This window comes from Bidens hawaiensis, unplaced genomic scaffold (genome assembly GCF_021521415.1).
Source record: "Bidens hawaiensis isolate Kalapana, Puna unplaced genomic scaffold, B.hawaiensis_p1.1 tig00029593_1, whole genome shotgun sequence".
NCBI lineage: Eukaryota > Viridiplantae > Streptophyta > Magnoliopsida > Asterales > Asteraceae > Bidens > Bidens hawaiensis.
In genome coordinates, this window is record NW_027494895.1 from 31,258 (window position 1) to 44,815 (window position 13,558).

Below are 13,558 nucleotides of genomic sequence, written 5' to 3' on the forward strand. Positions count from 1 at the left end.
CGAGGCGGTAGGTAACTGAGGTTCCTTCCCGTGAGCATGCGTCATCGAATCGGATGATGATGAGGGTGGCGTCGACATTCCTACAGGTAAGCCGTGTATGCGCGCGCGTATGAGCGAAAGAGGTAAGAGATAAGATTACAAGACTACACAAACCTATGCAGTGCGTATTATTATAACTAATGGGTCGTCGCGGTTATAGTCTAGTATGCATGCAGTTTCTAGTTCGCTATAACCAATGGCTCTGATACCAATCTGTCACACCCTCAAAATCCACTAACGGAGTTTTACCGTCAGAGGGTGTGAACTGGCAGGATCGGATTCATTAGTTATAACCAAACCAAAGAAAAACGTTTAAATGAAAGTAAATGCGGAAGCGTAAAACCTTAATTCAAAAGTTGCGTCACGCAGGACGACTTAAAACCAAATGTAACTGTTAAAATTAAGTTTGCAGAATAAAAGTGTTTTCATTAATGCATGCTCCTAAACCGCGCGCCCGCCTCGGCTACCTGAGAGTAACATACTAAAAGGGGTCAACACGAGGTTGGTGAGTTCACAAGTTATATAAGATAAATCGTTTAGCGTTTGAGTTCAGCGTTTTCGTTAAGTGTTTTGCGTAACCACGTTACGGCGTTTAAAAGTTTTGCGTAACCACGTTACGGCGTTTAAATGTTTTGCGTAACCACGTTACGGCGTTTAAGTGTGTAACCACGTTACAGCGTTTAAGTGTTACCAGATAATGTTATGTCAAATTATATATCGATAGGTAGCTAATCTATACAACAAGTATTACTAAGTGGTTCGAGACCGAAGCTGACTGTTTATCAAGTGCCCGTCACCAGGTCAACCCAGACCATGGTAAGTGTTAGCCAAAATTACACCCACTCAACCTCCAGTTGAGCTTAGCGTCGGGTGGGGTTTGTCAAACCCAGTAGTACTACTCAACAGTGACTCGCTATTCCAAATATTAACCGGTTCGATGCGTGGGACTTCAAGGGTTACGTGCCGCTTAGCCTCTACAAGTGATATATATAATTTATAACAAAATCTTAAATATGTGTTTATCTCAAAAATGCGTTTATCGGAGTATGTTATCTCCCCCAAGTGAAAAACGTTTGAAAACAGTTCAAAGAGCGGGGTAAGTGAACTCACTGTTTGCGAAGAATATTCCAAATTAGATCACCGAGTGATGCGCGTCGTAGAAAACTCTCTAGCGTTCTAAAATAACAAAGAGATTTTCTAAGTATCGGAACGTTTAACGAGTCTCTAGACTCGGCACATAATACCTATGCACGTATCATGTTTCGTGTTTCGTTTGTGAACCGTGTGTGATTTAAACAAGTACAATTGTGATACGATACACGAGTGAGCAATTACTTTCGTGTCATGTATTAATAACATACTTACAAGCAATTATTCCCGTAAGGGCATTTTGGTCAACAAACAAAGACTAACTAACCATTATTCCCCATAAGGGCAATTTGGTCAATTCATGGCAATCAAACTAGCAACTATTCCCCGCAAGGGTATTTTGGTCAAAATACAACAATTATATAAAAACTATCATATTTCATGCATTCCTACACAACTCAGCAGCTAGTTTCATTGTGACAGAATTTCTACTTGAAAGATTGTACTATTTCACCGATCATATCATCTCAATTAATTCACCAAAAATCACCACTGAAACATACATGTCTTAGGTTTCCAGAACATATTTTATATTATTTTTATTCCATATAGATTTCTCATAATGATCAAAACACTACAGTAAACTCATATCAGTCAGATTCATGCACAACAGAATGTTATTTGCAATTCCCGGTAAACGAAAAATCCAATAAATGCAAGACCACTTGGGTTTGGTTCCTAACTCAGTGAGTCAACTTCCAGAAGTGGAACCAACCCAATTGGCCTCGTAGTTCATGAGATATAGAATTTACAATATAACCTAACAGCAGGTCTAACAGCTCAGCTTTGCATCACGTTTTTGTAAAATCATAAAAGTATACTTCCACTTATCCAAAAATTACGAATTTATACTTTATAGAAACTAGACTCAACCTAGTTTACTGCAGTACCCACAATCTCAATCAATTTTCACGTTTACACTTCGTTACAGTCAGTTAAACATCGTATATACATTCTGTCCAGAATCTGTTCACATCAAAACTCAACATAATCACAACCTATGAATTATCATGCATCCATATAACCCTCTAGACACTGTAACTACTATCCATGCATATCAATCACACCATACATACAAAATTAGGGTTTGTGATCTAATCCAAATCAAAGACAACAATGAATCATGCAACAACATCAATCTAGTTATCAATCTATTATGCAACTAACAAGAATCATATTGATCACATACATACATATAATCGGCCTACTTAGGGTTTACATACAACCCATTAAACATCAAAATTACACAACAAGGAGGTAAGGGGTGATCAAGTATACCTTCCTAGCACCTAGTTCTTGGATTAATCTCTTGATTGATGTGTGTGTGTGTGATCTTTGTGGACGGCAGCCGTGGAGAGGGAACAAGAGACTTCCGATCGGAAGTTGTAGGGTTAGGGAAAATAGTTAGGGTTTAGTGTTTAAGTTATATTTATAAATAATCAAGTTACATTCTAGTCCCTCTTCTTTCCAAGTGTTGTTTTTCTAGAACATTCCATCATACTTGGACAATAAGTTAACATGACCATAGTATTATCACATAGCACATAATCCTAACACATAGTAATCACATAGTTCGTGTTTTGACGTTTGTCGTTTATTTATCAACTCGTTTGCGTTTCGGTGCAAATCCCGAAAGACTACTACACATGTAGTAAATGTTAAGCGTCATTTAAACCCTAGTTTAAATGTAATGAAGTATGCGTTATAGATTCAACGATCTTTAAAGTTTGAATTAACGGAGTTGAGTTAACGAGGTTAACCTGGAATTGACGATTGTCACAGTACCACTTTGTTCTCACGCACACACCCCCAAGAAAAAAAAACCTCAATATTTCTGGCCAAAGAAAATTCAATAGTCCAACAAACAACCTAATCTTGGTCAGAACCCCCTAGTCACGCCGCCTTTATCCAAACAAATGGCAACCGATAATATCTAAATTTTGCCTCTCTCTCTCTCTCAAACCCACACTCACAAATTAAATCAAGTCTCCTGCCGAAAAAATGCAAACAAAAGTTTCCCGCTAGATAACCGGCGAGGCTGCCGTGTCTGTTCCTAGCGGCAAGATTCGGACGACGGCGGAACCCTAGCGTAGTGGGGTGGCGGCGGCGGGAGGTTTGGCGGCGACTCGATGGGTTCCCGTGTTCTTCGTGTGATACGAACGTAAGCTCTGATACCACTTGTTAGGATTAAACGCACACACGAACCGAACACAAACACGAAAGCAATAACTAACACGAGGATTTAACGTGGTTCAGTCTAAACCGACCTACGTCCACGGGTGGAAACTAGATATTTCTTTTATTGAGTGACAATAATTACAAGTAAATAGTGGTTTATATAGAAATTGAACTAGGGTTTGTAAATTATTGAACAAGAAATCCAAACCGGGCCGGGCTTCGGTCTGGCTACCCTACACCAGTCTGCCCTTTGAACTTCAAATAATAAACCGGCCACACAAGTCCTACGAACCCAACAAAACAAAGACCCTACACTCCGCTTTCGAACTCTAAACAATGTTCTATTTTCCTCTCGTATTTTTCGTTTAACTACTATGAATCATAGCCAACATTACAACACATCCATACTAATTGAAGAGACGTTGGCAAAAGAACTCCGATATGAAATTGCTTGCTATGCAGACGGGACATCTAAGCCTAGATGATCGTCATATGTTCGAAGAGACAAAAGAGAAAATCCATCGCTATTACTGAAATAGTTACAACACATACATACTTGATTACAACACATCCATACTTGAAGAGACATAGACAAAAGAACTCCGATATGAAATTGCTTGCTATGCAAACCGAACATCTAAGCCTATACGATCGTCATATGTTTAAAAAGACCAGAGAAAAGCCATCACTCGTACTGAAACAATTAATTAAGTTGTTTTTAATTTTAACTTTAGGAATTGTTAATGCTATTTTTTATGTTGTTTGTGTATTTTTAATTTAATTCTATTCACTGAATTTTTGTTTTTTTTTTATAATATTGATTATATTTTAAAATATATTTAGTTACAAAAGACCAAAGAGGAAAGCCATCAATCGTACTGAAACAATTAATTAAGTTGTTTTTAATTTAAACTATAAGAATTGTTAATGTTATTTTTTTATGTTGTTTGTGTATTTTTAATTTAATTCTATTAACTGAATTTTTGTTTTTTATAATATTGATTGCAGTTTAAAATATATTTAGTTACAAATTAAAAACCTAAAGAAATAAATTAATAAAAAATCAAAAAACGTTAACGGCCCTTTCGGACTGACCGCTACGCAGCACTACACCCCTTTGGTGAATTCGTGGTGTCCAGGGAAGAAAAATACGTGACTTTGCGTCACGTTTTCATGGGCGGATCAAAGTGGGGGCTAGGAGGAGTTATGGCCTCTTTTGGTTTTGGATTCCGAAGTAAGGTATTAGGTATATGGCCCATTCTATCCAGAAGAGCAATATTATATACTAGATTAGAGTCTGTGTTATATACGGTTGGAACATAAAATAAAAATAAAAAATTATTATATGTAATACGCAATTAAGCTATTTTGTATAAGAATTTTTATTTATTACTATAAGATCTCACAAAACAATCTATTCAAATTTCACAAAACATGCTCAGATGATATCTCTATTGGTAAATGTGAAAGCTTGTAATTATTATTATCATATGAATTATATTAGTTTTACTTTTCATTAAGGAATGTCAAATATATAACAATAAAAAAAAAATTGTTTAGCGTACATTGTATATTCACATATATTTAAATTAACAAAAGAAATTACACAATTGACCCCCAAGAAAAGTAAAAGAGTATTAGATTTACAAGGAAGAAACATAAGACACACAAAGGAACCAATAAAAAACCCATCTCTGTGAACATCATAAGTCATTTCAAGGCCTTCTGTATACATAAATAATTCGATGATTAGGTGTCTAAATGTTAATATAAAATAAAAACTAAAAAACCAATGACAAAAGGTACTCACATCCAACAACTTGTATCAGTGGCACAACCGAGGGATCCAAACTTATTCTGGTTATAATATATTCAGACCCGCTTGTATTAACGTGAACCATTGTGATACTCCTTTAAAAAGAAATCAGTTTCGGCTCTAATTCATTTGTGAAAGCTTTGTCAGGTTTTCTCATTAAACTTTCTAATTAGTTGTCGACCGCTTCTAACAACTTATTTCAAAATTAATCTTTAGCTGTATAGACTGTTGTAACTAAGCCTGAAAACAATAATGACATCAAAACTCACAACAACCAATTTCCCACCCAATCAAACCCAAATAAATCATAATACAAAAGCAACCAAAATGAAAAAAAATCAAACTAAGGTACCACCATATAAATACAAAATCGATTGAAACAAACCTGGGGATTAGTTGCTGGAACATTTGTGTGGATTCCTATATATTCAATATATTTGGTGAGAAAACTCTAGTAAGTCTTTTAGTACAGATACGCTTAATTCCCATAGATTGCATCCTATCAAGTAAAACCTTAAATTAGAAATTGTTAATAAATGGTAAGTATCAATGTAAAGAGGGTGAACTTGTCAGTACTTTTTAAAGTATTAAAATACACTAAATCATTATAATCATATCATCTAACTATACTATTAAAGCAATAAGCTTTAAGTTCATATACCCCCTTCCTATTGGTTGCTTCTCATGCTTTCCATATATATCAATGTCTTCTCTAATTTTCAAGTGAATAAAATAAATCAATAATATATTAAAATAAGATTAATCAATGCTATTTAATTATTATCTTTCCACTTTCATTTAATCTTTATTTTTTCATTTTGAATACTAAAGTAATAATGTAATATTTTAATATTTTAATATTCCATTTAGCTAAAAGTGTAAATTTAGATTAATTTAATAACTACAAAAAATATTCTAATTAATGTAATATTTTAAAATCGTAGCTATAGTTAGAATACGAAATATTCAAATTTTTTATTTGAAAATTGTATTATTTTTGGTTGATTTCATTCACCACCTGTGTTAATTTTATAGATAATATATAGTAAATAATTTAATTAATTATTTGTTATTTCATCAATAGAAGAGATTACGGATTTAATATAGAAATACCGATTTAAAATATTATAATTCTGTTAAAATATGATATTATTTAAATTATATTTGTCAAACTCGTAAGGAAATTAGGAAAGGATGGCCCAATTTATTAAGGAAAAGTTTAATTACGAATTTGTAAATTTGTAAATTTGATATTCCCCCCTTCCTATTTGAATTAATTATTGCCTAAATTATGGTATAAATTTGAATGTCAATTTTATTTAATTAACAATCGTTAAGTTTTACTATAATTACGTTAGTTGACCCATTGACCCACTTATATAATTTCACTCATTTACTTTTAAGAATTAAAATACAAATCCATTGACTTATTATTGTTTAACAATAACAATTGAGTTACAAATCCATTGTTGACTCATTCACCCATTCACTTATAATTGTCAACATTGACTTAGAAATACGATTTACTAATTAACAATTGAGTTACATATATATAACTAAATTAGTAACTTTATTTTCACACCTTATATGAATTACAATACATACTATATAATTAGTAACTTACATTTTACATTATGTAACATTTCATTTTAAAGAGCTACCATTACATAAAATTCAAAAATTTCGAAATATATTATTTGTGTTTCGAATAACATTGCATATTATTTGAAAATCCATTAATCACGATATCAATTCTATTCCTTCTTACTATAATAATTTTGAAAATTTTTAAAAATTTCTAAATTTATGTTTTTAATCAATTATATTTGTCAAACTCGTAAGGAAATTAAGGAAATTAGGAAAGGATGACCCAATTTATTAAGGAAAAGTTTAATTACGAATTTGTAAATTTGTAAATTTGATATTCCCCCCTTCCTATTTGAATTAATTATTGCCTAAATTATGGTATAAATTTGAATGTCAATTTTATTTAATTAACAATCGTTAAGTTTTACTATAATTACGTTAGTTGACCCATTGACCCACTTATATAATTTCACTCATTTACTTTTAAGAATTAAAATACAAATCCATTGACTTATTATTGTTTAACAATAACAATTGAGTTACAAATCCATTGTTGACTCATTCACCCATTCACTTATAATTGTCAACATTGACTTAGAAATACGATTTACTAATTAACAATTGAGTTACATATATATAACTAAATTAGTAACTTTATTTTCACACCTTATATGAATTACAATACATACTATATAATTAGTAACTTACATTTTACATTATGTAACATTTCATTTTACAGAACTACCATTACATAAAATTCAAAAATTTCGAAATATATTATTTGTGTTTCGAATAACATTGCATATTATTTGAAAATCCATTAATCACGATATCAATTCTATTCCTTCTTACTATAATAATTTTGAAAATTTTTGAAAATTTCTAAATTTATGTTTTTAATCAATTACATTTATACCTTCCTTCTATAATTTTCTCTACCATAATTCGTTTCCTATAAATATGTACATTTGAAAGGCTAATTCTTACACCATCAAAGCCTCTTTAGTAAAAACGAAGAGCTTTGTGCCAAGGTTTTTAGTTTTTTTTTTGTTTATATACCTTCCATTTTCATATTTCATTTTTGAAGCTTAAAAGTGTTATTGTTGTTTAATTTTAATTTATTTGTGTTTTTGTTAAATTTTTCTAGCAAGATGGAGCCAACAAATGTTACCATGTTGAACCAACTTGATGTTCTTAATAGTGAGTGTATCCTAAAGGTCCGTATTTTGAAACTTTGGCGGCTGAAGGATAACTCAAAGCCCGGGCAAGATTGGTCCATCGAAATGATTGTTCAAGACGAAATGGTATTGTTAACACATTCAATAATTTACTATATTATTCATACAACTATTTACTAACCTTAATAATAATTTGCAGGGCAACAGATAGCAAGCCTATGTAAGGAAGCCTTGCATTCCTAAGCATGATGTTTGGCTTGCCGAGAATAAATCTTTGATTATTCGGAAGGCCTCACTCGGTGCAAATATGTCTACTTACAAATACATCGAGTCCCACACAAGCATTGTTTCATCCATTGATAATTCTTACTAATTTGTTTTTTAATAGTTTAGTATATCTAACATTAATTTATTTTAAATAATTTCAGTTTATGGCGGCCCAAATTGGTAGATTGGCTAATTGCATGGAAAAAGTATTTGATGGAGAGTAGTTTGATTATGTTTGTTTTGGTCGTTACTAATGTATTTTAGTTATTAATTTTCTATCATTTTTTATTTTATGTAGCTTAGACAATTCATGTAAATTATTTCATTTTTATATGAATAACAATCTTTATTTTCTCCGTGTTAAAGTTTTTGAATCTTATCTTGAAAGTTTTAAAAATTATTTATTGAACTTCCAAAAAATCGAACGTTTTTTTATAATAATATTTACAATTATTTATTTTTGTTTTCAAAATTCAAAATTGACCATTATTGCAACAATCTTTTTTTAGTTTTTAGTAGTATTCAATCTCAACAAACTTTCCATCTTTTATATTATACCAAATTTTAATTAGCATAAACGACATATTTAATATAAACCGGAAATTTTAATAATTAACTTTTGATAATACTTTAAAGTTAATAAGTTTTGGATTAACAACAAATTAATTTATTTGACCAATTTAATATGTGGTGTATTACTTATTTCAAATGTATATTTAGAACATCTTAGATATTTACTATAATTGCTTATTTATTTTAAAATATTCATCATCTTTAATTTAATGATACATTCTAATCATTTATACATTAATTTATTTCTATTTTTAAGAACCGAATTTGACCACTCTTTTTTAGTTTTAATATTCTCCAATCTCAATAAACTTTACATCTTTTATGATTGACCAATTTTTAATTAGGCATAAATGTTAAGAATTACCTATTCGTCTAAATTATTCTGGTGAAATTAAAAAATAAACTAATAAACTAAATAGAAAATAAAAACTTTCCATCTTTTATATTTGACTAACTTTTCATTAGGCATAAATGTCATGATTAATGAATAAAATTGAAAAAAGAATTATCTAATGAATTTATTGTTAAATAAGTTAATGTTGCTAGAGTCTTGATAATAATTTCGTGATAATTAAAAAAAGTTTAATATATTCTCCAATCTTAATAAAATTTACATCTTTTATGATTGACCAATTTTTAATTAGGTATAAATGTTAAGAATTACCTATTCATCTAAATTATTCTGGTGAAATTAAAAAATAAACTAATAAACTAAATAGAAAATAAAAACTTTCAATCTTTTATATTTGACTAACTTTTCATTAGGCATAAATGTCATGATTAATGTATAAAATTTAAAAAAGAATTATCTAATGAATTTATTGTTAAATAAGTTAATGATGCTAGAGTTTTGACAATAATTTTGTGATAATTAAAAAAAGTTAATAGTACATTGTTTAGTTAGTAAACTTATAAAAAAATGGAAAGTGTTTTATAATAATATTTACATTTATTTATTTTTGTTTTTCAAAACCGAAATTGACCACTCTTGCAACAATCTTTTGAAGTTTTTAATAGTTTTCAATGTAAAAAAACTTTCCATATTTTATATTTGACCAATTTTTAATTAGCATAAATGACAAATTTAATGAATACAAGAAATTTAAATAATTTACTTTTGATTATACTGAAAAGTTAATATGTGTTATATTAAATACACATAATTATTTTTGGTTAGTTAATTAAAGAAGAATTATTATTTTCAATTGCATTCAAGGTAATCAGTTTCATATAAATTTGAATTTTGACATATGTAACAAAAAAGGAAAGTTCAAACCTATAATTTATCTAATTAATATTGTTATTAGTAGTCAAATGGTTTTAATGTAAAAATGATTTCATATTGATTTAATAAAAAATAGATACCTACTTATTTAAAATTCAAATTGTTGAATGAAATTAAAGAATATACCATATACCATAGTTAAGATAGCTATATAAATCTAATATAATAGTTTAATAATTAAATTAACATTTTGAATTAAAGAAAAAATATATTTTAAGGTTATATGAAATATCATAGAAGCTAAAAATACAAAGATTTTTTAATATATAAAAATAGTAAATGCTTTTCAAAATAAAACTTTTACTATAATTACGTTAGTTGACCCATTGACCCACTTATTTAATTTCACTCATTTACTTTTAAGAATTAAAATACAAATTCATTGACTTATTATTGTTTAACAATAACAATTTAGTTACAAATCCATTGTTGACCCATCCACCCATTCACTTATAATTGTCAACATTGACTTAGAAATACGATTTACTAATTAACAACTGAGTTACATATATATAACTAAATTAGTAACTTTTTATTTTCACACCTTATATGAATTACAATACATACTACATAATTAGTAACTTACATTTTACATTATGTAGCATTTCATTTTACAGAACTACCATTACATAAAATTCAAAAATTTCGAAATATATTATTTGTATTTCGAATCTAATTATGTAACATTACATATTATTTGAAAATCCATTAATTACGATATCAATTTGAATTTTGAATTTTGACCTAACAAGGTAATCAGTTTCATATAAATTTGAATTTTGACATATGCAACAAAAAAAGGAAAATTCAAACCTATAATTTATCTAATTAATATTGTTATTAGTAGTCAAACGGTTTTAATGTAAAAATGATTTCATATTGATTTAATTAAAAATAAATATATACTTATTTAACTTAATACATTTAACTAAATGGTCTTTGAATTTAAATAAAACAAAAGTTTAATTACAAATAATTTATAATAAAATATACCTTTATTTATTTATTTATTAATGTTGAAATGAAACTCATAATACCTTAAAAACTTTAGCTGTATATTTAATCAGGCTATTATGGTTTATTTTGTTTTTTAGATTGTGAAGCAAAACGATTTTTTTTTTCTTGTAAAATATCGAAGAAGTTAATGGTGGGCTAATATGATTATAAGATGTTCGTATATTCATTTGGTTTTTTAATTTAGGTGTATAGTATGTTTGTGTAAGTATTAACCTTTTATGTATACAGTCTAAATGTTTAATATTTTGGTTACAAACTGATGTTAAATATTTTTATTGGTTTAATATGTTAGTTTATGAAATTTTATGGTTTTCTCTATGTATTTGGTTGTTTATATGTTTTTAACCATTGTGTAACATGGACTACTATTCTAAAAATATATTGGTGGGTTAGATACTTTTACATAAATGAATTTCTGATCATCTATGTGGATTCAAGTTAGCTCAGAGTCTTTATATCCAGTAGAGTAAGTTGTGTTATTGTTGTTTCCTGTGTAATATTTCTAATTTTCATGTCTTTAATATATTTATGAATACCAAATATAAATAACCTACAATTGTCACTAAAGTTAATAGTATTTGGTTTCCTGTTTTCTAATTTTTTTGTTTTATGTTTTAAAATCATTCATTATGTAAGAAAAATTGTAACATCATGCTCTATAAATTCTGTTTTATATTTATGTTGTTCATTTTCTTCATATGCTAACCATATTATATTTTATTACAGATGTCTTCAAAATTAAAGAAAATTTAATTTTTGGTCAATCAACGCCTTCCAATAAGAAGATTTCAAACGGTTAGTTATTTTCATATTTTTTAGTTACTCTTTAAAATTTTTAAGTATGCATTTTTTTTGTAAACGTGCAGCTTCAACGCCAAGAGAACTACTTATTAACATTTTGAATAGTTACATTTTATTTGAAACGCGTTAATACACTATATTGTATTAAAGTATAATTTTTTTATTAAATAAATATAGTAAATAAAATTTGATATGTTATTACCTAAAAATTAGGCACTTGTAAAAGAAAATTATAAACGATTTTTAATATTTTTATTATTAAATACATTATACCTCTTTGATAAACAGATATTTAATAACACTGAATGTATGTTTACATATTTCTTTTTTCTATTTTCATTTTAGAATTGATACGAAACATAATTTTCAGTTATCCATACTATTTTATTTTCTTAAAACCAATTAAAATATATGTTTTAATTAAAATGTGTATACGAATAAATTATATTAATTAGAGGCGCAAAAATATTTCTTCTTATTTTTTACTTATATTTGGTTTACTCAATTTATATTGTTTCCATACTTTGCAACAAAATTAACAAATTTAGTTATGCTCCATATAAAAAAAATCAATTTTTTGGTTTTTAATTAAGATCATACCAATTATTTTTTTAGATTTTAATTTGAACTAAAATTTTCAAAAACACATTATGCTAAATAAAATCAAAAATACCAAAATTATTTTGACTCATAGATTGGTTCTAAAAGTCGTTGTGACAATAATGTTACTAAGGAACATGAATCAGAAGAACGGTTTGTGTAATGGAACTAGATTGCGAGTAATTAAGTTGGGAAATGTGTTTTGTTGAAGTAAAAATTATTTCAGGTACTAATACTGGTTATTGCACTTATATAATTCGTTGTGGTGTAACACCTTCAAATATGAAATTTTCGTTTAAATTTAAGAGAATGTAGTTTTTTTTTCCAGTTGTAGTCTGTTTTGCAATGACCATTAATAGAAGTCAAAGTCAATCTCTAGCAAAAGTTGACATATATATCAGAGACCAGGTCTTTACACATGGACAACTCTATGTAGCTTTATCAAAAGTGAAGAGTGGTGTTAAAATTCTTATTAAAAAAGGAAGATAAAGTTACAAATAAAGAATCAATATGGTTCATAAGGAAGTCTTTTTAATAGCTTATGTATTTTAAAATTTTAACTTTTGATTATGTTTTCAAAGACTGTAATTTGAATGTTATTTGGGTTTATCTTTGTATTTCACAATCATTTGTTTTCGTACAAATATTATTTACTACTTAAAGTATGTTGTTGTCCTGAATAACATATAACAACTTATGTTGTCATTTCAAATGACATGTGTTTGTTCGAAAATTTCAATATTTCCACCCGTGTCATACACGGGTTAATAACCTAGTAATAACATAAACACACATGAGGAATTCAAATTCACATGAATAAAATGTGTTTACTTACTAATAGATCCATCATTATATCATTATGACTGTAATCTTCTGCAATGAGAAGCAACAAAATAATTAATATTAATCATAATAAGACCCAACTCAGATTGTCATTGATGTAATATTATGCTGAAAAATCAGATTAACCTAAAAATACACGGATAAAGTCTGTAAGCAATAGTATGCTGAAGAATCAATGGCAAAACCAATATAGAAATTCCTCAACATGAACACGACCGACGATTG